The sequence below is a fragment of the Panthera leo genome, chromosome A1 (assembly GCF_018350215.1).
Source record: "Panthera leo isolate Ple1 chromosome A1, P.leo_Ple1_pat1.1, whole genome shotgun sequence".
Classification (NCBI taxonomy): Eukaryota; Metazoa; Chordata; class Mammalia; order Carnivora; family Felidae; genus Panthera; species Panthera leo.
Genome location: NC_056679.1, coordinates 43,451,401 through 43,474,391, shown reverse-complemented (window position 1 = coordinate 43,474,391; position 22,991 = coordinate 43,451,401).

The following is a 22,991-nucleotide window of genomic DNA, read 5'->3' as shown; positions in this document are numbered from 1 at the left end:
CAATTTTAAATGTATTCATATCAATAATATATTATGGTAACTTTTCATCTCTTTTATCTGTTTCAATATCCCCTTTATAATTCTCTGTGATGGCCTCTTGTACTTACTAAATTTTCGTAGTTCACTTAAAAAATAAGCTCTTAAAATTATATATCTATAACATTTTTTAACATTTCTAAATAAGTCATATCTTCTCTGAATTTTACCCCTTCCTTTGTTTTTATTTTCCATACCTTTAATATAGAAAATGGATTCATTTATTTTTATTGAATTCTTATGACAAAATTTACAAATTTGTATCTTTGCATCCAATTAAATTCAACATTTCCTAATGCCCACAAGGTTTTGTAAATACTTTTTTATGATTTTTAAAAAACTTTTAACGTTTAATTTTGAGAAAGAGACAGAGCTCGAGTTGGGGAGGGGCAGAGAGAGAGGGAGACACAGCATCTGAAGCAGGCCCCAGGCTCTGAGCATAGGTCCCGACACAGGGCTCTAACTCACAACCACAAGATAATGACCTGAGCTGAAGTCAGATGCTTAATCCCCTGAGCCACTCAGGCGCCCATTGTAAATCTTTTTAGTAAAGCACATGATACATAGGGAAAAGTACACAAATCCTAAGCATACAGTTTGATGAATATTCACAAAATGAACACATTGGAATAGGCACCACTCTCATCAGAAAATAGAATATTAAGAACACCTTAAAAGTCTCCTTGGGCTCTTCCCAGCTAATATTCCTTCTCCAAATGTAATCATTATTATGACTTTTGTTATGATAGAGTATTTTTGTCTATTTTTGGATTCTACACACATAGAGTCATGTACAATGCCTTCTTTTCTTCTTGTCTTCATTTGCTCAATATAGTATTTGTGATATTTGTATTGTTGCATGTAGTAGTTATTCATGGTATTCCATTGCATGAATGTACCACAAGGTAGCTAACAATTTTATGATTGATTGGTATCATTTCTAGTTTTTGTTTTTCTCAAGTTTGGGATGAATACTAAGAACATGATGTGAACATTCTTCTCCATATACGTAGGTGAACTTATGATTACATTTCTGTGAATTATATACCTTATAATAGAACAGACGATTTATAAACTATACTTATTTTCAATATGTAAATCCTGCCAAATTAGTTTCCAATGTAGAATTATACGTTATATTATACAGCCTTACAATTTCTTTTCAGAAAGTTCTATAAATTTAATAAGAGACAAAGAAAATACTATAAAAATATTTAAATTTTTTTTTAATGTTTGCTATTTTTGAGAGAGGAAGAAAAAGACAGAGTGCGAGTGGGGAAGGGGCAGAGAGAGAGGGAGACACAGAATCTGAAGCAGGCTCCAGGCTCCAAGCTATCAGCACAGAGCCTGACACCAGGCTCAAACTCACAAACCATGAGATCATGACCTGAGCACAAGTTGGATGCTTAACTCACAGAGCCACCCCAGAGCCCCCTACCTTTAAAATTTTTTAAATGTTTCTATACAAATTATTTTTAATATGTGTACTATGTTTCACTAATATATAAATATATATAATTAAAACAGTCTACTTAGTGACTTACATGTTTCTATATTATTATATATTAGTTGCTGGTATCACTTGTACTTTTTCATTAAAAAAATCCCAGTATGTCAATAAATTTGAGGAAATTACAACATACTCTTAAAATAAGCCAGTACATTGACTGGCAATAGCTTTGTATGTAAGTGATTCACTGTGACTAATGGGTATTTAAAGATCCTCATCAAACATTGTTTATAAATATTCATGTAAAATATTCTGGTTTGCACATGCTGATCAAGGAATATTAGTAGTCTACTAACATGAAAACAAAAGGACTATGATAAAATCACTACAACTCTTAGGACAGTACATTTCATATAGTAGTGGTTCAATAAATTTTATTTCCTTTTCCATTCTTAAAAAATATTTATTTGGGGAGAGTGCAAGTGGGGAAGGGACAGAGAGAGAGAGGGACAGAAGATCGGAAGTGGAGTCTGCACTGATAGGCTGACAAGCAGTGAGCCTGATGTGAGGCTCAAACGTAGGTACTGTGAGATCATGACCTGAGTCAGCCAGGCGCTCCTCAATACATTTTTCTTAACGTAGTTATGGTCTTAAGCTATAGCAACTCTCTTTCATGTGAATACACTATTTTTAAAAATCAAATCTTCCTAAGAAATGTTTTATATCAAAGTTGTATTTCTATGTGGTTAATATATAATACTAAAATTTAAGGGTATGAAATGTTGAGGCACACATTTTAAAGGATTTGTCTCAAATTTAATTGGGATATTTTATTTATTTAGGTAATTAGTGTGATGGTATGACTGTTTCATCTTTGTGATTTTGTGTTTGTCAGAATATAGAATCAATTTGTAATAAGTGTTCTAAATGCAATATTTTTATTTATGCATATCCTGGCTTGTTTAATAAATGGCTTAATACATTTGGTTCTTTATTTTATCAGTATGTATATCAGATTTAATGCATGACAATTATCCTATCATAATAGCAGACTTTAACATTAAAAGTGCCTATATATAATGTGGCGATAGATAATACAACAATCCTCTCTTGGATGTGCCTAAGAATGATTTTTTTCCAGTAAGTACATCAAATCCATGAATATATTTTATAGCTAATACCTCCATACTAAGAAAAGAATAAAGAGACTACATTTATATGAAGAAATATTAATAAAAGCACTGGAGTCGTTGACCCATGTCACAGCTAATTAGAATCCATTCATGCCAGGAGGAATGATTTGTTGAAAATAAGCTTCAAAGGCACTAGTTAAGACTTTTTTCTCCCCTTAAATCTCTAATCTGTAGTACTACAGTGATAAATGCATTTGGGTGGTATTTTGTTATATTCATGTAATCTTCCCTTGGAAAAGTATAGTTTTATTTTTTGAACTTTCTTACATTTCAAAGAACAAAACTAATTAATATTTTAGTAAAAGCATTTTCTATACTTTACTAAATATTTTCACTAGAATATTGCACTCTTGAAATAGTAAGTCCTATAAGTTAATAAATTTAGGTGAGGTAAATTTTTTGGAATAAATCAATATGCTGAATAATATTTGGAATAAATCAAATAGATATACAAGTATTTTTGTATTTGTTTTTCTTAAATTGTCACTTCCATTATCTCTATATTTGTCTATATGTACATGAGAAATAATTTCATTTCTTAAGCCAGCACTAATATCAATACATTATGTGTGACTTCTGCTAAAAAATGCAATAGAAATAATTTTGATCAGTTTATTGTTATATCTTTATATATCTGTTCCTCTTTGGATGACACTAAACACTTCACTTATGGGAAATGTAGGCATTCATCCAATGATATAACATGTTTTTTAATGTCTTTTATAACAGACTCTGTGTTAACTGCAAATACAAAATGAGAATATATATATATAGTTTGTCTTTTCCAAGCTTATGCTAAACAGGAACCCAAGAGACAATGGTTTAACTATAAACCAACCATTTTTTTTAAATAAGGATATGCAGAGGGTGCTAAAGGGATTGAGCAACTAGGTTCATTTCTGAAAGTTAGCTCTTTCTAGAGTGTTAAAACATTGTACTAAGATTTGAGTAATGGTAATTAATTCTGCAAATAAGAAATCAGTGTTACAAGGGTATAGTAGGCAAATAAAACAGGATCTATTTAGTCAGTCATCAAGAAAATAATGAGCATCTACCATATTACCAGAGGTGAGGATATATTGGTAGATAGATAGATACATAGATAGAGATAAACAAGTATAGAATTGCACATGCATTGTCCCTAGGGAAAATCACTGTGAATATGCTAAGCATGCTAATTTATCTTGAGTAACAGTGTTCCCCTTTCCCCTTTCCACACACACATTGGTTGCCAATCTTGGGTACAAGTACGTGCATACTTCTCACATATGAGCTAGTCTCCATATTTGCAATTCAAAACGTTCCCTTCTTAGTATTATAAATTAATCAGATACACTTATGCAAATGACAGATTTTCCAACAGGAGACAGCTAATTTCATATTCAGCTACAAAATTCAAAGCCATGTCAGGAGTCATTACTCCCTAGTTTCCAAGATCTCAAGCTGACGCCATTTTTTCTCAATTTCTGATGTACTTTCTCATGATATGTATCTTTCAGGTTAAACAAACCAAAAAATACAATGGTGAAGGAAAATTACATAATAATGAAAAAGTTCTTCCTTAATTTTTTTTTTAATTGACAAGCATCAAATAACAGACACTGAGCCAATCTATGGTAATGAAGACTATAGTCCAAGAACACAGATGCTTCATTGGTAGTGGAGTAGAATCCTTAGATTGCAAATCTGACTGACCCTGATTATATTTACGAGAGATTTGTTGTTGTTGTTGTTCATAGCTCTCCATGGTGATACCTGATATTAGGGACTATGGGAGAACTCTGTAAAAGTCAGTCTGCTTTACAACAGTATAAAATTACTTTAGCAGTATAAAAATCACCAGCTCTTTGACATATTTCCAGCAGTTGTCTTCACACACTTAGCTGTTCTTTCATTTCAGAAATGAGGACTCTCTTCACTAGTACCAATTTCAGAATCTTATTTGTTAGGTCCTTTTTCCTTTTTCCTTTGAATAATGACCTGGTCCTTAGAAATCATTTTTCATTACCCTCAGCAGTGAGAACTTTACTAGAGTTATATTAGCCTTCATTTTATGTCCTTCTGTCTTACTTACCCCTTTATAGATACTAATTTTGGCTCAGATTATGTCCTATATGATTTTTCTTTATGATGGATAACATCAGGAATAGGATGCCAAACTAGAGAACACAACAGGGACCTGGATGAGCACAAAAACCCTCCATTTTTCTGTTTATTTTAGACTATGCTCGGTACTAGTTTGTATAATACCTTTAGTAAGGGACAGAATTTTTCTTTTGCAAAGTGGCATAGCACTTGGTTTCTTGATCACAGGGTTTTGGATCACAGGTTATATTCAGAAAGTCCTCTCCTAACAAAGTTATATCATTTTTTTTTGTACCAAGGAGCCAAGTTCAACAAATACTCTTTTCTTATTATTATCACATCTTAACTGCTGTAAGAAGTAGTCAACATCTTCCTGTGTCGATAGCCTTTATTATTCTAAGAACATGGTCAGAATCCAAGGTAATCCAAGGTAGGCACAATGTCATTGGGTTCTGAATGTTTTGAATCAAAGTCTCAAGTACCATCTTTATTTTTCTTCTCCACTTCCATCTGCTCTATGGCTTAAGGTGGAAATAAAACTGCTGGAATCTTCAAGTTTACATACGACATAACATGTCTTATTTGAGAGAAGAAGGAAATAAGGAAGAAGTTAAAAAGAAAATAGTTTTCCATTTCTGATTCAGAAAATCTCAGGAAACTTTTTACACGGTTAAAACTTATAGTCACTAACACGTTCCTTAGTGTAGTCACTAAGAAATTATGATTGGCTTAGATTAGGTTATGGATCATTACCCCGGCTTGGGGTATTGAAAATTACCATGAGAAGGAAAGAATAGCAGTGATATCACCATGAAACTTAGAGTTGCCCTATTTTTTCAGCTTTATTGAAGTATAATTGATAAATAAAAATTATAGTTTGTAAAACATGGTGATTAAATATATGTATTCCATATATTGTGTATTCCATATATATGTATTCCATATATTATGTATTCCAAATTAAGTTATTCAATGCACCCATCACATCACATATTTAACTTTTTTTTTAATGCAAACACTTTAGTTCTACTCTCTTAGCAAACTTCAACTATAAAATACAGTATTATCAGCTATGGTCACTATGTTATACATTAGATCCTCAGACCCTATACATCTTATAACTAAGAGTTGGTACCCTTTTACCAATTTTTCCCTATTTCCCCCTCCTAACCCCAGCCCCTGGCAATCACTATTCTGCTCTCTTTCTGTGAGCATGACTTTCCCCCCTTTCTTTTTATTCCACATATAAGTGATACCATGCAGTATTTGTCTTTTTCTTTCTGGTTTATTTCACTTAGCATAATGCCCTCCAGATTCATCCATATTGTCACAATGGCAGGATTTCCTTCCTTTTTAAGGTTGAATAGTACTGTTTTATCTCCCCCCCACCCCGTCATCTATGTAACATCGATCTATCTTTATCCACTCATCCACCAGTGGAAACTTAGGTTGCTTCCATTTCTTAGCTATTGTAAATAATGATGCAATAAATCTGACAGTGCAGATAGCTATTCAAGATAGTGATTTCATCTTCCTCATATACGACCCACAAAATATGATTATTGTATCATATGGTAGTTTTTTACACTTTCTGAAATATCTGTATACTATTTTTCATTGTAGCTGTACCAATTCCCATCAATAGTGTATACACAAATTGCCTTTTCTCCACATCCTTACCAGCATTTATCTCGTCTTTCTTATAATACGCATAATAACAGGTGGGGGGTGATATCTCATTGTAGTTTTGATTTGTATTTGCCTGATTATTAGTGATGTTGAGCACCTTTTTATGTACCTGTTGACCATCTGTATGTCTTCTTTGGAAAAAAAAAATGTCTATTCATTTCCTCTGTCCATTTTTTAATTGGATTGTTTATTTTTTAGGTGTTGAATTGTATGACTTCCTTGTATATTTTAGATATTAACCCCTCATCAGATATATAGCTTATGAATATATTTTTCCCATTCTGTAAGTTGCCTTTTAATTTTGTTGATTGTTTACTTTGCTGTGCAGAAGCTTTTAAGTTTGATGTATGCTCACCTGTTTATTTTTGCCTTTGTTGCCTTTACCTTTGATGTCAAATACAAAATATATTGCCAAGATCAATGTTAAGGAGCTTACTCTTTATATTGCCTCCTGAGATTTTAATGGCTTTGGGTCTTATTCAAGAATTTAATACATTTGAATTGATTTTTTATGTATGGTGTAAGATAGGGATCTTTTGCAGGTAGCTTTCTAGTTTTCCCAACATCACTTATTGAAGGGAATACTATCCTTTCCCCCATAATATATTCCTGGATTCTTTGTCAAAAATTAATTGACAATATACACATGAGTTTATTTCCGGGGTTTCTATTCTCTTCATCAAATGATTAAATAATTGTTTTAATGGATTAGCTACATATTACTATATGTCAGTTATCATGATAGGATTGGACTGCAAGAGCTAAAATTAAAAACGGATTTAGGACAGAAGAACAATGGGTGCATAGGAAACCATTAAGAGGCCACTTCTAAAATCCTGATGAGGAAAATAAGAGTGTTCAAAAAGAATGAAAGGGCGCTGGGAAGGGGACTTCAGTAATTTGCAGTTGGTATAAGACAGAGAAAAGTCAAAGATAACTCCCAGATTTCTGACTTGGACAATTGTGTGGTGATAGTATCAATCCCTGAGAGACTTCATGCAGAAGGATCAGTCAGAAATACTCTAACCTATTTGACACACTGGCTTAATTAATCTGTGGAACAGACTGATATGCTGAATAATTTGTTCTATCCTAAATTTAGACAGATATTTTCCTTTCGGCTAATCAGTAGAAAGGTAAAACATCACTTACAAATTGAAAGTTGTATGTAAATATATCACCTCTGTAAACAATGAGGAACGGAGTCTTCTGGTTGGTTTATTATTTTCTTCAATTATCAAGAATAATAAGTATCGGGGCGCCTGGGTGGCGCAGTCGGTTAGGCGTCCGACTTCAGCCAGGTCACGATCTCGCGGCCCGTGAGTTCGAGCCCCGCGTCAGGCTCTGGGCTGATGGCTCGGAGCCTGGAGCCTGTTTCCGATTCTGTGTCTCCCTCTCTCTCTGCCCCTCCCCCGTTCATGCTCTGTCTCTCTCTGTCCTAAAAATAAATAAAAAAAAAAAAAAAAAAAAAAAAAAAAAAAAAGAATAATAAGTATCATGACCAATATCAAATTCACTGATAACTTTCTTTTACACATATTTTTAAAAATTCACAAGAATCTTGTGAATCTGATATCATTAGTTCTATTTTTTGACTGAGAATACTGAGGCACAGAGAAATTAAAGACACTTGTTCAGGTTCACATGGTTAAAGCAGGAGTACAAAAGAGAGCAAGCCAAAATGTGAATGCACATTTAAAGTCTCTGCTTTAATATTCCACTAACCAAAATAAACCAGATGATGGAGTCCAGAGCTAAGTCTAATTCTCTTCACCGCAAAATCACTTGGCAAGGAGGAAAGTAAATAATTTGAAATAATGAATCATTCTACCAAAGAAGTAATAGACAGACTAGAAGAAAAACCATGTATTCCTCTGGAATGGATTGCCAATAGCTGATTTTTATAACATTCTCCTCTTCAAATCACTGAAAGCACAATAGAGTACTTTGTATAAACAGGATCTTAATTGCCCTCTGATCCTTGAACCTGTTTTATAGCAGCTACTACCTTCTGACATCCGTGAGCCAACACATCTCATAAGCACACCTTCGTCTTTACCAGTAACTTGAATATCTCTAAAACAGTAAACTTAGAATATCCAATGTTTTACCATCTACTAATACATTTCCACTTGCTCAAATGATCATGAGTGTACTTTTCAAACATACCTATTTCTCCATTGACCCAGTATATATTTTTCTATCTGCAAGCACATTCTTAGTTCAGTTTGGCACCCATAGGTTTGTAACCTGAAAATCTTAAAATCAAATTACCCCTGATATTATCTTCTTGAGTTTTTTCAGTGAATGAGTTATTTATTGTTCAGTTATTGAAAACTTCCATTTTAGCAGACTGATTTTTGAATAAATACATGACTTTGAAACTTAAATTGACTCTCATATGTATTCAATCAATTAAATCTAGCCTCCATTTTCCACATCTGAGCAAGATAATTTTATACTTACTTTCTTTGAACCTCTAAAATTTTAATTCAGTTTTTTTAATATTTAAAAATTATTAATAAATTAATATTAACAGGCCATTCTCATCATCTTTCCAACAAGCTTAAGAATCTGCTGAATATACTTCTTATCTTCTCTGCCCTATTTCAAGGGAGGAAGTTATCTCTTTCCTTTACAAGGGAAATACCCAATAGTTATGCTCAGGAACTTACCCTTTTGGTCTCTGAAAGACTTGGCTCTGTTCCTTTTTGCATGCTCTGTATCATATGTTTTCCTTTTCTATTGTATCATCCCCATTGGTATAATGATATAAGTGGAACAAAACAAAATTCTCTTAAGCTTTAGATGCTCTACATCTCTGCATAGCTACTTTTTATTTTTTTATTCTGTAATAATTTGTTGTGCTGTTTCTTTCTTCCAAACTCCAAATCATCCTACAAAACAATATAACCTGCCTTCATGCCCATTAATCCACTAAAGCTCTTTTTATGAATGTCATCAACAATCTCCAGTGTGTTTTTTTTTTTTTAATTTTTTTTAAACGTTTATTTATTTTTGGGACAGAGAGAGACAGAGCATGAACGGGGGAGGGGCAGAGAGACAGGGAGACACAGAATCAGAAACAGGCTCCAGGTCTGAGCCATCAGCCCAGAGCCCGACGCGGGGCTCGAACTCACGGACCGCGAGATCGTGACCTGAGCTGAAGTCGGACGCTTAACCGACTGAGCCACCCAGGCGCCCCAACAATCTCCAGTTTTTAAAATCAATGGGCCCTCTCTGTTATCTCTTACTCATACTGTCAATGTTATTTAATGTGGTTCATCACACCACCTTTAAGAACAACCTTCATCTCTTGGCAACTCTGACAATACTCTCTCATGTGTGGTTCACTGCTTGCTATCTAGACATAAACAGTCCAGACTTCTCAGAATATTTCAGTTGTGACTCCTTCATTACCTAATCTCTAAAGGTTGGTATTTCTCAGGGCTCTGTACTTTAAGTTCACATTTTTTCTCTCTACACTTTGTATTGATGTAAATGCCACCTGTGATCTGATGCCTCTTAAATATATACAAGTAAAGCACATAATATCCACATAAAGTTCTAGGGAATACATTCCTATGCACTAAAATAAAATAATAAAAATGAATTTAAAAAGTTAATCTTTACTCAGAAAAATATAAATTAACATTTCTCCTACTGCTAATTTCTATGTTAGTGCTTGTTGTTTGGCTTGAGAACCTAATATAACTGCCTGTGCTATTATATTTTCAATCCATCAATGGTGAAAACTAGAAGTAATTTTATAGTAATTATATTAAACTACTTATCTTGATATTAAAATATGTCATTTAGAATCCAAATTACTATCTCAGCCAGTTGCAAAAAACATGGTTAATTGTCATTCTGAATAAAACAACATAAGTAAATTTTCATTTTGAAAAATTCCTAGAAATATATCCATTTCCCTAACTGAAGATCTATTCTTTTTCTATTATCTGAAATATTGGATTTACAGCTAACAAAAGCTTCTAAACTAAAAGCACTGTCATAGTTAATTAGTGAGAAAATACTAAATGCATAGACAGTTTGATTTTATTTTGTTATTTCTCTACACATGCAATGATACTAAATATTTCAACTAATAACTTCTGAAGGGAAAAATGGAAATTCGATAAATTCTCATTTTCTTTGAATTGAAAATGTTTAGACTTTCTCACAAATGAAATCTTACATCATTTTTATTGCTAATTATCTTTAAATTAGCAGCATCTAGGGGAAAATTATTTCATTTGGAATCCATACTGTTATCAAAGCTGGTTGTGAAATGCTATAATGCAGTTAATCATGTGTACTCTGAATGTTTCTGTCCAGTTAGAGACAGAATGAAGAATGATAGAGCACTTATAAAAGTCTATAATTTTAGTTTAGGCAGTTGCAAACAATGGCTAACACTTATATTACTTACTATATACCAGACTTGACTCTCAATGCTTTTATGCCAGTTATCCTGTAAATGCTTCAGATCAGTTCTCCAATGTCTTTTCAACCTTTGGGAACCTGAACTGCTTGGACCATACCTGTGGGCTTACTTATATTTGGTTTCTAATAGGATTTAACGAATGGGAAAATATGGCACAATATAAAAAGGAGTGAAGGAGCAAGGGGAGAGTATATGTTTCGCTAGCTTCATTTTAGTGCGATCAATTTGGACTGGTTGGGTGCTGTAATTTGCAGATCTTCTCAAGGCTGCTTATCTATACAATTGTCTCTATAGAAGTTACTGTAGGAACTGTGCATTCCCCAGTCTTTTCACATTTGGAGTGGCAACATCTCCGCCATCACTGGTCCTAGGGTACTGAAGTATCCCTTGTGAGTTTTTTTTGTCCTTCTCATACATTTGAATAGTTGTTTTTCCCTCCTCATTGGTACAGCCATGTGTAACTTAGCACCTTAATCTCTACCAATAATCATTGGGATGGGCACATTTCACCTCCATTTTGCAGATGAGAATTGAAGCAGAGTAGGTTTAGGTCACGCAGCTGGTATGTGGTAGAACTGGGATTCACGTCAGTTAATTTAAAAATAAAAAAAAGATTTATTCAACAACCGCACAGATTCAACACATACATGCAACACACAGACACATCCTGAAATATTACAGTCATGTCAACATTATAGGAGCATTTTAATAACTTTCTATGAGAAAAAAAAAATAGCCTAGGAGTAGACCATTTGCAATGATCATTGTAATCCTTCTAATAATATTACTTGGGAAATATTTTTAAATGAGGACATAGGCTCATGAAAGTGACCAAATTTGGTCAAGGGGTCATATTGATTAAGGTTTTCTAGGGAAGTTTGTAATAAGCTGACACAAACCCATAATAAAGGACATGGCTACATTAGTCTTTTGTTAACCACAGCAGATATTAGTATAAAGAATGTGAGTGTTGCAGGAAGAAAAGTATGGAGTATCTCACCAGAAGTGTACAGACCTATGGGATTCTGCTAGCAAATGTCTCCAGGGCAGGAGAGGATCCTGCTGAGTATATGGGACTCTGGATTCCTACTTATGGCAGTCTTCAAAAAATTATTTTCCAAGGGACAGGGATCCCTCTGAACGTCTAAATAATTAACAAGATATGACTAATGAAAAAAAGCATAAATTCACTTAGATACCATGAACAACTAAAAGTTGTTTTCTGTGTTGAAGAAAAGCAAAGTGCTGCAAAAAAAATATGATTTCTCAATGAAATCAAACTCACAATTTCAATGAACCAGTCATCTGCCTACTTGTGGCTGCTAATCCTGACAAAATCATTGTTTCTTGGGCAGACTTGCCTCTCCCTGGTGACTGACCCTCCTACCATCACTCTGGGTTCACTGTAAGGGCACAATCCTTCCTCTAATGTCTCTCATTGTAACACTATGAGACTTTTTGAGTGTTTACTGAAAATGGGAAGAAATTATAACATAGGTGATAATTTAAATTCCCTGCACAAGCCTTTGCATCATGTACAGTCCAATTTCTTTTAGTCTTTGCTTGTCTATATATTTATATTAAACATGCAACAACCCCAGAGGATAAATTAATTGTTTTCTAGTCCCAAGATAAGACTGAACCTTTAACATCAACATTTTCTGTCATAGCAATGAGTCATCACTTGTCAAATGTCTTTTCCTTTTCTTACTCTATATTCTCCCCCTAGGTATTCTAAACCATGCCCAAAGAAAATATATTTCTGGTCTAGACATTCAAAATCCCTTCAGTGAGTTTCATATTTGTATATACAAGTCTATAGATGATTGCTTCTATTTGAGGTCTCAAATTTACCTTGCATCAAACTATTTAAATACAACATCATAGTCTCCTAACCCTTAAAAATGTTGTCCTCTTCTGGGGCTCCTGTGTGGCTAGTTGGTTAAACAGCTGATTCTTGATTTCGGCTCAGGTCATGATCTCACAGTTCTTGAGATCCAGTCCCCTTTCACAAGGGTGAGGACAATATTTTATAAAGATTTACAAGGCTTAAATATTTTAACAATATGTGCATACACATTTTGAGGATTTTTTTGGTTAGTTTTTCATAGATATTCTATAAACATGGTGATATAAAATACTATTTTTTTTCAACTTGTCAGCTTAATGTGAACTTCAGTTAGATACCATTTTCCCCAATCCTGGAAGATCTTTAAAGAAACTAGAAAATACTGATATAAGAAAAAACTAATATATAATTAACAAAATAAGACTTTAGGGTGGTAAAGGCAAAATTTTACCTTCACTCTCTTAGAGTTTTCCAGCTGGGCTTGAGAATTAAATTGACGTAAGACAGATTAACAGGAGAAATGCATACAAATTTCTATAACTTTTACATGACAGAGTTCTCATAAAGAATGAAGGAATTGCGGAACCTATATGCTTTTATAGTAGGCTGAACAAAGAGAAATTATGGAAGGGTAATTATCTATGTAGAGAGGATAAAGGAAGATAAGAATTATTTTGAAAAGTTCTGTTTGTATAGAATTATTTATACATAATTCTTTCTGTCTCAGCTTCTTGTTCTAGATAAGAATGTTACTTTCTTCTGAAAAGGGAGGACATTTTTCACATAGGCATTTCATCTCTTGCTTTTAAGAAAAAGAAGGAAGGTCAGAGTGTTTTTCTCACATTCACTGTTTTTGAGTGCTTTTTACTCAAAATAATGTTTATGTCAAAGTGACATCTGTTGGGATAGCATATCCTGTCACCCTTTGTCAGCAAGTAGGGAAAGGTTTCTATGTATATGTTCCCTTGTTTATAGAAGAATACTAACTTCTTTTTTCTAGAAATGCCATAGAAGTGAGATATAAAAAAAGAGGTTTATTTCTATCTCCAAATACAAGTTACTTTAAAAACAATAACATTTATAGTTATATATGTTTTTCCCAGTATTACATTATAAGTACAAATGAATTAATTTTGGAATATGTAACTTTATTCGACTTAAACAATTACTCTTGCTAGTGTATGAACACTTTATTTTGAAATTATGACTATAATTAAATATCTAATCTTTAACATTAAAATGTAGTTATATCTTAAATTTATTAAAAAAGAGATGTAGTGATAAGAAATATTCTACAGAAGTGAAATCAAATGATACTAACATAGGGAAAAATAAACAGATAAAGGCCTTGTTGTCTGAAAATGAGGTATGGGCTGAAGTCTACAATCATATTTGCAAATATTTCTTGTAAATTCTTAAGTTTAAAGTTCATAAGACAACACAGAAACATTACAAAATGTTTAATTATAGAATTTAATACAACTACATATTAATTATACATCAATAATTTATTAAAGCATTCTACACCATGATTTTTATAATATTTAAACATACCTAGAGCTATATTTACTGGTATTTTTTGAAAGGTAATGTCATCATTGTTTGATCATACAGCTACTCTAGGTCTTTGGAGGATAAAGGGAAGGAACTGAATTTAGTGATGTCTACTATGTTAAAAACACACACACGTACACAAATTATGATAAACTTTTGCTTAGATGGAGGCAATCTTGAGCTTATCTTGAGTATCTAATACTAATTTTTTTCCTTTACACTAACTTTTAAAGTTTTTATTTAAATTAAAGTTAGTTAACATACAGTGTAACATTAGTTTCAGGTATACAATAAAGTGATTCAACACTTCCATAATCACCTGGTGCTCATCATAACAAATGCACTCCTTAATACCTGTCACCTATTTCATCCATTCCTTCCATCCACCACCCCTCCATTAACCATCAGTTTATTCTCTATAGTTAAGAGTGTGTTTTTTGCTTGCCCCCCCATTTCCCTCCCAACCTCTCTCTTTTTTTCCCTTTGCTTGTATGTTTTGTTCCTTGAATTCCACATATGAGTGAAATAATTTGGTATTTGTCTTTGTCTTACTTATTTCACTTAGCATAATACTCTCCAGCTCCATTCATGTCATTACAAAAGGCAAGATTTCATTCTTTTTGTGGCTGAACAATATTCCATTGTATATATAAACCACATCTTTAACCATTCATTAGTCAATGGATACTTGGTCTGTTTCCATATTTTGGCTATTGTAGATAATGTTGCTATAAAGATCGGGGTGCATGTATCCCTTTGAATTAGTATTTTTGTATCCTTTGGGTAAATGCCTAGTAGTACAGTTGCTGGATTACAGGGCAATTCTATTTTTAACTTTCTGAGGAACCTCCATACTGTTTTCCAGAGTGGCGGCTGCACCAGTTTGCATGACTACCGACGGTGCAAGAGGGTTCCCCTTTCTCCACATCCTTGCCATCCTTGTTTCTTGTGTTGTTGATTTTAGCCATTCTAACAGCTGCAGAGTGGTATCTCATTGTAGTTTTGATTTGCATTTCCCTGATGATGAGTGATGTTGAGCATCTTTTCATTCTTTACACTACTGACTAATCTGTTGATATACAAATATTCACCTAATATGTAAAATGAACAGTGTGAATGTATGAAGGTGATACTAACAGAGAATAAGCAAGAGGCAAAGAAGAAAGTGAATGAAGGAGAGAGAGAAACATAAGGAGAGAAAGAAATGGAGGGCAAAGAAAAAAACACAGCTCCAACAATCAAATAATGGGAGAATAAGTTGTATTTAACCAGTCTCTCTATAGGACAATCTTCATTGTATATCTAAACACATGAGACTTTCAACAAAAATTCTGTTCTCACTGCTCCTCCCTTGTGGAATCCCAGGGGAAATAAAGTTACTTAAAACTCTCACTTGGTAAAGGCTTTGCAAGTATTCCCAAACACCAATGTTTTTGGATGGATCTTCAGCTACTCCCACTGATCCAAATTACCCTCTTCCATAAACAACCATTCTTGTATCAAGTAAATAGAGAGGAAAGAGGCATTCCTAGGAAGTTAGTTGCACAGATATGATTAATTGAAAAAAACACAACTTTTCTATCTACTGAGCTATTGTTAGAAAAAAAATATTCAGTTTACTCTTTAGGGAACTCTAAGTCTAAAGAGTCTATCATTATTTAAAACATTTTGCAACAATTTGAATGACAAGCCTTTTTTCCACAAAGCAAACCACAACCAAGTTAACAGTTTTTATTTCTGAAATCCCAAGGATTGTTGACTTTGTACTCCATGAAATTCATTTTCCCTATATTTCACATATTTACAGTAGAAGTTAAAGTATCATATGCCTTTTACCCTGGTTTTAAACAAAGTTGTTATTTAATATTTGAAAATAAGATGTATCTGATAATTTATAAAACAAAGGCTTACAGAAGGGCTATGATACACACTTAACATTATGCTCTTAAAAAAAATATATGTAGTTACATAGCTTCCAGCATTGCATTTGTGATTCAAAAGACATATGTAATTTTTTATGCAAAACCATCTATTCAAAACACAATATTGGGGTGCCTGGGTTGCCCAGTTGATTAAGCTTCTGGACTCTTGATTTTGGGTCAGGTAATGATCTCATGGTTAGTGGTATCTGGCCTAGCTTCAGGCTCTGCGCTAACAGCATGGAGCTTGCTTGGGATTCTCCCTCTCCCTCCCTCTCTACCCCTCCCCCACTCATTCTCTCTCTCTCTCTCTCTCTCTCTCTCTCTCTCTCTCAAAATAAATAAAATTAAAAAACCCCACAATATTAATCAGAAAAATGTCTTTTTTGTATTTAAACTTCCCAAATAAATCACTTTATACCTGTGTTCATAGATCTTTAGAGTTCAGTTATCATTAAATAACAGAATGGTTAAGGCTATGAACTTCAAGTTCAGAGTAGCCTACTTCAGGTTTCAAATAAACCATTTGCTAGCTGTGAGTTTTCCATTAAATTACTTACCTCTTTAACACTTCATGAGGCATGCATGTAAAGTGTTTAGCCTTCATTGCATGGCATATTACATGTTCAATGATATTTGAAGGCACCATTAGTATCATTTTAAATGTAAATTATTGACACATGATAAATATAGCTACAAATGTGTTTTTCCTTTTGCTAAAAGTAACAGATTGGACAATTAATTGGACAATTAAATCTCAAGCATTTTAAGAAAACTGAATTTCAGAATCAATTTCAGTGATATTATATATATATATATATATATATATATATATATATATATATATATATGAAGCTTGGAACTTTATTTCATGCTGTTGAACTATGATATGAAATCCTTTTCAGTATAAGAAACTAACTTCATATTCTCTTTTTCTACTAAATCAGTTTGAAATGATTCTTTGGTGAAACAATATAAACAACTCTTTGGAAAAATATGTGGAGAATATATATATTCTATAAATGCATGTTACTTTTTTTTACTTCTCTCTATTTTTAAAAATTAATAGATATTTGGAGATCTGGCAATGTAGCATCTGAAGAAAATTAAATCCAGACAATGTTAAAGGCATGAAAGCCTGAAATTCCTACCCTAGTGTGAAAACCCTAAAGACTTTTTCTATCACCATTTTTTTTTTCTTCAGAATATTTTCTGGAGCTAAGTAGTTACTTTAAGCATTCTTCTTTATTGGTTATGTCCTACAGTGAATTACTGGGAAAACTATTGTTTTTGACCAGGTTAGCTAACATTTTCTTCACTGAATTCTATCAATTTTTTCTAGGATTGGGGAACAATCCACTCCTTATCATTTATTGCTCTCAGAACACTGATAACACCCATCAGTGATTTATGGATTATAATTTCAAATATGCAGTCAATTTCTACCATATATCACATTATCACATCTGTATAAATAAAGCAATAGAACTAGGAGAATGTTATGACACTTTTGAAGCAAGCACTTACCAAAAAATTATTTAAGTCTAACTTTAAAGTCAAATTCTTTCTTTTTTCCCACAAAGTCTCTCTCTTGCTCTCTCTGTCTCTCTCTCTTACTCTCTCTGTCTCTCTCTGTGTTTCTTTCAGTCTCTCACATACACACATATACAAACACACATGCATGTACTGTAATAGTGTGATAATGTAAAAAGCAAAAAGCAGTCGGACTGTCTTAAATATGTTGATGCAAATGATTACATTTTATAAAATATTCAAAGCCTTCAATCTTGTCCATTGTGGTTCTATTTATGTCCCTGAGACCGATAATAAAGTACCAGTATGACACTAAATTTTCAGCATTCAAGTGTCAAAAAAAAATCTTCAAAGTCAAATGAACTATAAGACAAATTCATGTTTAGATAAATAAAGTGAATGTAACAGTCGATCATGCAGAAATGCAATTAATTGTGCTGCATGAGTAAAGAAGGTCAAAGACAAGCTGTTTGCCTTTGTCAGCATTTTGAAGACACTGAAAATTCCACACCACCTAAATTAATCAAGGCCTATTTTCTTATAATATTACTAAATTCACACTACGTATTGCACCATAATTTCTGTAACATAGTTGCCACTATTAATAACACTTCATCTGTTTATAAGAAAATAATATTTTCCAAAATTATTGTAATTGGGTGATCTAGAAAATGTGTACAGCTTTTCTAAAAATATAGAACTATTATTTTATCATTTAAAAGAATTCTGTCTTTCCCTTTAATAGTAAGCCTGATCACTTTGACCTGAAATTCTTTTAAGTATATCATTTGGAAACTAATACATGTAGTATTCAATAAATAAGCTATGTACAGTATTATCTGATTTTTTAGAAGGGATTATCTACTGTTGTACAGCTCTACTTATTGTGTGAATAAATCTTTTTATGTTTCACTCCTCAAACAGAAAATTAGAAAATCAGTCCCATGAAAACATAGATAACAAGTTTGACTTGGAATTGTACACATTTTACATATCTATATATTTGTTGATGAAATACAGTCCGTATACATAATACTTATGTAATATAAAACTGTTTATTACTGTTACCTTATATTTACTGTGCTTACTTTCTCCACGAAATTGAGATCTCCTGTGTATCCCTTGCTAACCCAATTGGTCAGCAGTAACCTGGACATAAGGACTAAAATAGAAGAGATTAATGTGACATCCCAAGTTCATTTAAAGATATACATTGTAATCCAGGCTAAAATTCCCACTGACCCACCATGTCCTTATACACATAAAAGAGCAGGAAAGAATATATGGTACTTTAATGCTTATTTTTTTAATGCTCTCACTTTTATGATCAACAAACTTTAATATTTCTTGGAGACATGATTAAAACTTTAATTTTGTATATCCCAAGTTGCCTAATTTATAAATGGCAAGAAATCTGTCTCCTATTAGAGATGTAAAAGATATCTAAAAAAATGTGGAAAACAAAGAGTACTTTAATGGATAAACTGGGGCACCTGGGTGGCTCAGTCAGTTGAGCTTCTGACTCTTGGTTTTGGCTCAGGTCATGATCCGAGGGTCATGGGATCGAGCCCAGCGCTGGGCTTTGTGCTGAGCATGGAGCCTGTTTAACATTCTCTCTCTTTCTCCCACTGACCCCTTTCCTGCTCGTGCTCTCTCTGTCTCTAAAATAAAAATAAATAAATAAAGGATAAGCTATATAATGTTAAGATATACAAATAAAATCTGCATACAGACTGAGGAATATTGAGTACTAGGCTGCGGTTAAGACTGAATTCATTCTAAGTGCAATACCTTTGATTGAATGTCATATTTATAGCAATAAATGGGGAACAGAAAAGACTTCTACAATGCTTTTGTGTTCTATTCTTTTTCTTTTTAAATGTTTTATATTATGAAATATATCACAGAAAAGAGTGTTTAAATGACAGTTATTGAAATCAATATGAGGCATATTTTTCTATAGTAAGCCTCTATCTTAAGAAATAGAGATTATCATAAAAATTTGCATAATTTACCATTATATAAGCATATTAATAAATAGACTGATGTGTACTTATGTAAGCACCATGACTTTCTTGTTTTGTTATTTGAATACCCTTTTAAATAAAAAAAAATTATGTCCTAAAATAAAGCCCAAGTAATCATAAGGCATTTTAATTTCCATGAGTTTTAAGGAGAAAAATTTGACATATAAATTGCTATTGGGTAAGAATGTATAATGTGAGAGCTTTTTTTTTTTTTTAATGTTTAGTTTTGAGAGAGAGACAGAGTGCAAGAAGGGGAGGGGCAGAAAGAGGAAGACACAGAAACTGAAGCAGACTCTAGGCTCTGAGCTGTCAGCATAGAGCCTGACACGGGGCTCTAACTCAGGGACCAGGCCGTGTGATCATGAACTGAGCCAAAGTTGGACGATCAACTGACTGAGCCAACCAGGTCCCCCTTGAGAGCTTTTAATCAACAACTTTTATAAATCCTATAGAATAAAAGAGTTAGTATTTATAAACCCTAAAGAGCAAAGCTTATGTACTAAATCTTACAAGATTATTTTTCATTTTAAAAATCATTTTAATTCATTAGACAATTATGTAAAATTGTTTTCCTTTTCCTTTTTTATTAACAGTACATTTATAAATCTAATCTTTTGTCTGAAAGGGTAAATTCCTGAGGCTTCTCACAATGTTTATTTGTTTTTTTTATAACCTTGGAAGCATACTGCACATTCAAGCTTGAATATTCTATAAATTGCAGATTAAACCAAAATTATAGCCTTAAAGTAGTTGAAACCTTAATAATGGCTGAGATAAACTGAATTAAATTAATGTGATTTAAATTAAATTAAATTTACTTTTACAAGATACATGTCATGAGTATGCATGCCTTAGAAAAACAACTTTGAATAGTAGTAATCATGGGATATTGTATCAAAATATATTTGAGTATCAATTGATGCTTGCCATTTTGAATACCTAAAAATCCCCATTTTTGGCATATAAACTGTAATGTAATTTCAAAATTTGTCCATTTGGGAAATTCCACGTATTTAAAACATTGTATACTAAGTATAGTTTCATTTCAAGATTTTACATTCTACCTAAAATCTCACTGAAATAGCCTAAGGAATATAAATATGGGGAAAACCTACCGGAAGTTGGACACAATGGTTTCATTGCACAAGTCGTAGTTTAACACAAAAATATACAAATTCATCTTAAAAGACGTTTCCTTGCTATCCTGAACTGAGTCATGTAAATTTCTGATGCTCAGGGCAGCAGCAGTTGTGACTGACTTCATGAAGGGTATCAGACACTTGGAACTGTGTTTTCCCATAAAGATCTCAAAAAGGAAATCTTTTCAATTATCGAAGGGACATATAACATATGTATTTTGTCAAAAAATGGAAAACATATTTGTCACAACATTGTATTATAAAGGAGTATAGAGTCAATTGTCAAGTATTTCCTTTTTCTTTGCCACCAATAATTCAAGATCTGACTTAGATAAAGCCAACAAGAAAGTAATATGAAACAGATGGGAATTTGTAGAGGGTCAAATTAAAACTTAGAAAGAGATTTAAGAAATTTCCTAATTTCCTAACTATGAATTTTCCTAAATTCATAAGAGGAGCTTCTAAAATAACATTGTGTAAAATCATTGAACTTCTTTGCAAGTGACTAGAATTCCCTTAAAATATACTAGTTGAATCATCTACTTGGAAACATGACCTAGCAAAATTAAGCTACGATATTATTGTTATTTTACTAAGAAAAATTACATGTAATACATGAAAAGTGTTACTCTACATGCGCATTCATATACATGAAAATAATTGACTAGGAAAAAACTGTAATAAGAACCTACAAAATCTCTGACAAACCCACCAACCCATCTACAGTTCTAATTCAGGGAGGAGACCTGCAGTTTTAAAGAGGAAAACAAGACTTAGTTGGTATTCTGGTGTGCCACTAAAATAGATCACCTTAATGACCAAGGACTTATTTTCCAAACTTCTAGGAAGTTTGACTGCTTATGGCTAGCAGCTACATTTTTTTTTCTGGGTTATAGTCTATTACGAGGAGCTGCTTACCTAAGATCATGGCCAATATTCAGGGCCACCCTTATCCAAGATTTATTGATGGGAGATATAATAGTCTTATGCACTTTTTCCAATTCAGGACATCTGTTAAACACTAACTTAGTTTAAAAGCAGCTTTTAGAGAAATATCTGCCTAATCATTGGGAATATGACTGTTGTATCACACATGATGTGTCTATGCTTATCTTGATGTTTACCTTGCCAAACTGTCTTCCAAAGTGGTTGTCCCAATTTGCATTCCTACCTGCAATAAATAAGAGTTCCTGTTGTTACACAGCCTCACCAAATTTGATATTTTCAGTGGTTAGGGTTTTTTAGTCACTCTAAAGAGATTTCTTAATTTTTTTTTAATTTCCTTAAAGTATGTTGACCAACTTTTTGTGTCCTTTTTCCATACTGAATCTTAAATATTTTTATTAATGAAGTTCTGTTCAGACTTTTTGTTTTGTTTTTTTTTTGTTTGTTTGTTTGGGCAGATTTTTTTTAAAGATCTATTTCTACAGTTTGGTACTATTTGTACTAAATGCCTAAAAAGATACACTTATTATTTGCCAAGTGCTACCTATCTTTAAAATGCCAAATGATACAAAATTGCCAAACTGCAGTAAGCAACAGATGGCAAAAACAGACTTAAAATTCTTCATTTTTTCTCAGATTTTCACATTTGTCTAATTTTAATTTCTCCTTTCATCTGAAAACATCCTCTGTTATTAATATTCTCATTTTATTTTCTTTCTGCATCTATCATGCATCTAATATAGAACAGCAATTCATTCTCTCAAAACTGAGAAAAATAAATTTGTAAAAAATCATGTTACCATCCTAAATCAAGACTTCTTCCATTTCCCATTTTAATCCTAACTATCCCACATTAGTATGTCCTCCTATTCCAACTCCCTTCTTCAATCTAGCCACCACTACATTTCAGACAAATATTGTGATAAGCAGCACATAGTATGAAATCAACCCATTTAATAAAAACTTAAGTGTATAGTACATTATTGTTAATGATGAGCAGAATAATACACAGTAGAATTCTAGAACTTTTATTTCATGACTGAAACTTTATACTCACTGAACAGCAACTCCCATTTATCCTTCCCTCCCCTACTGGCAACCAACATTCTATTTTCTGTTTCAATG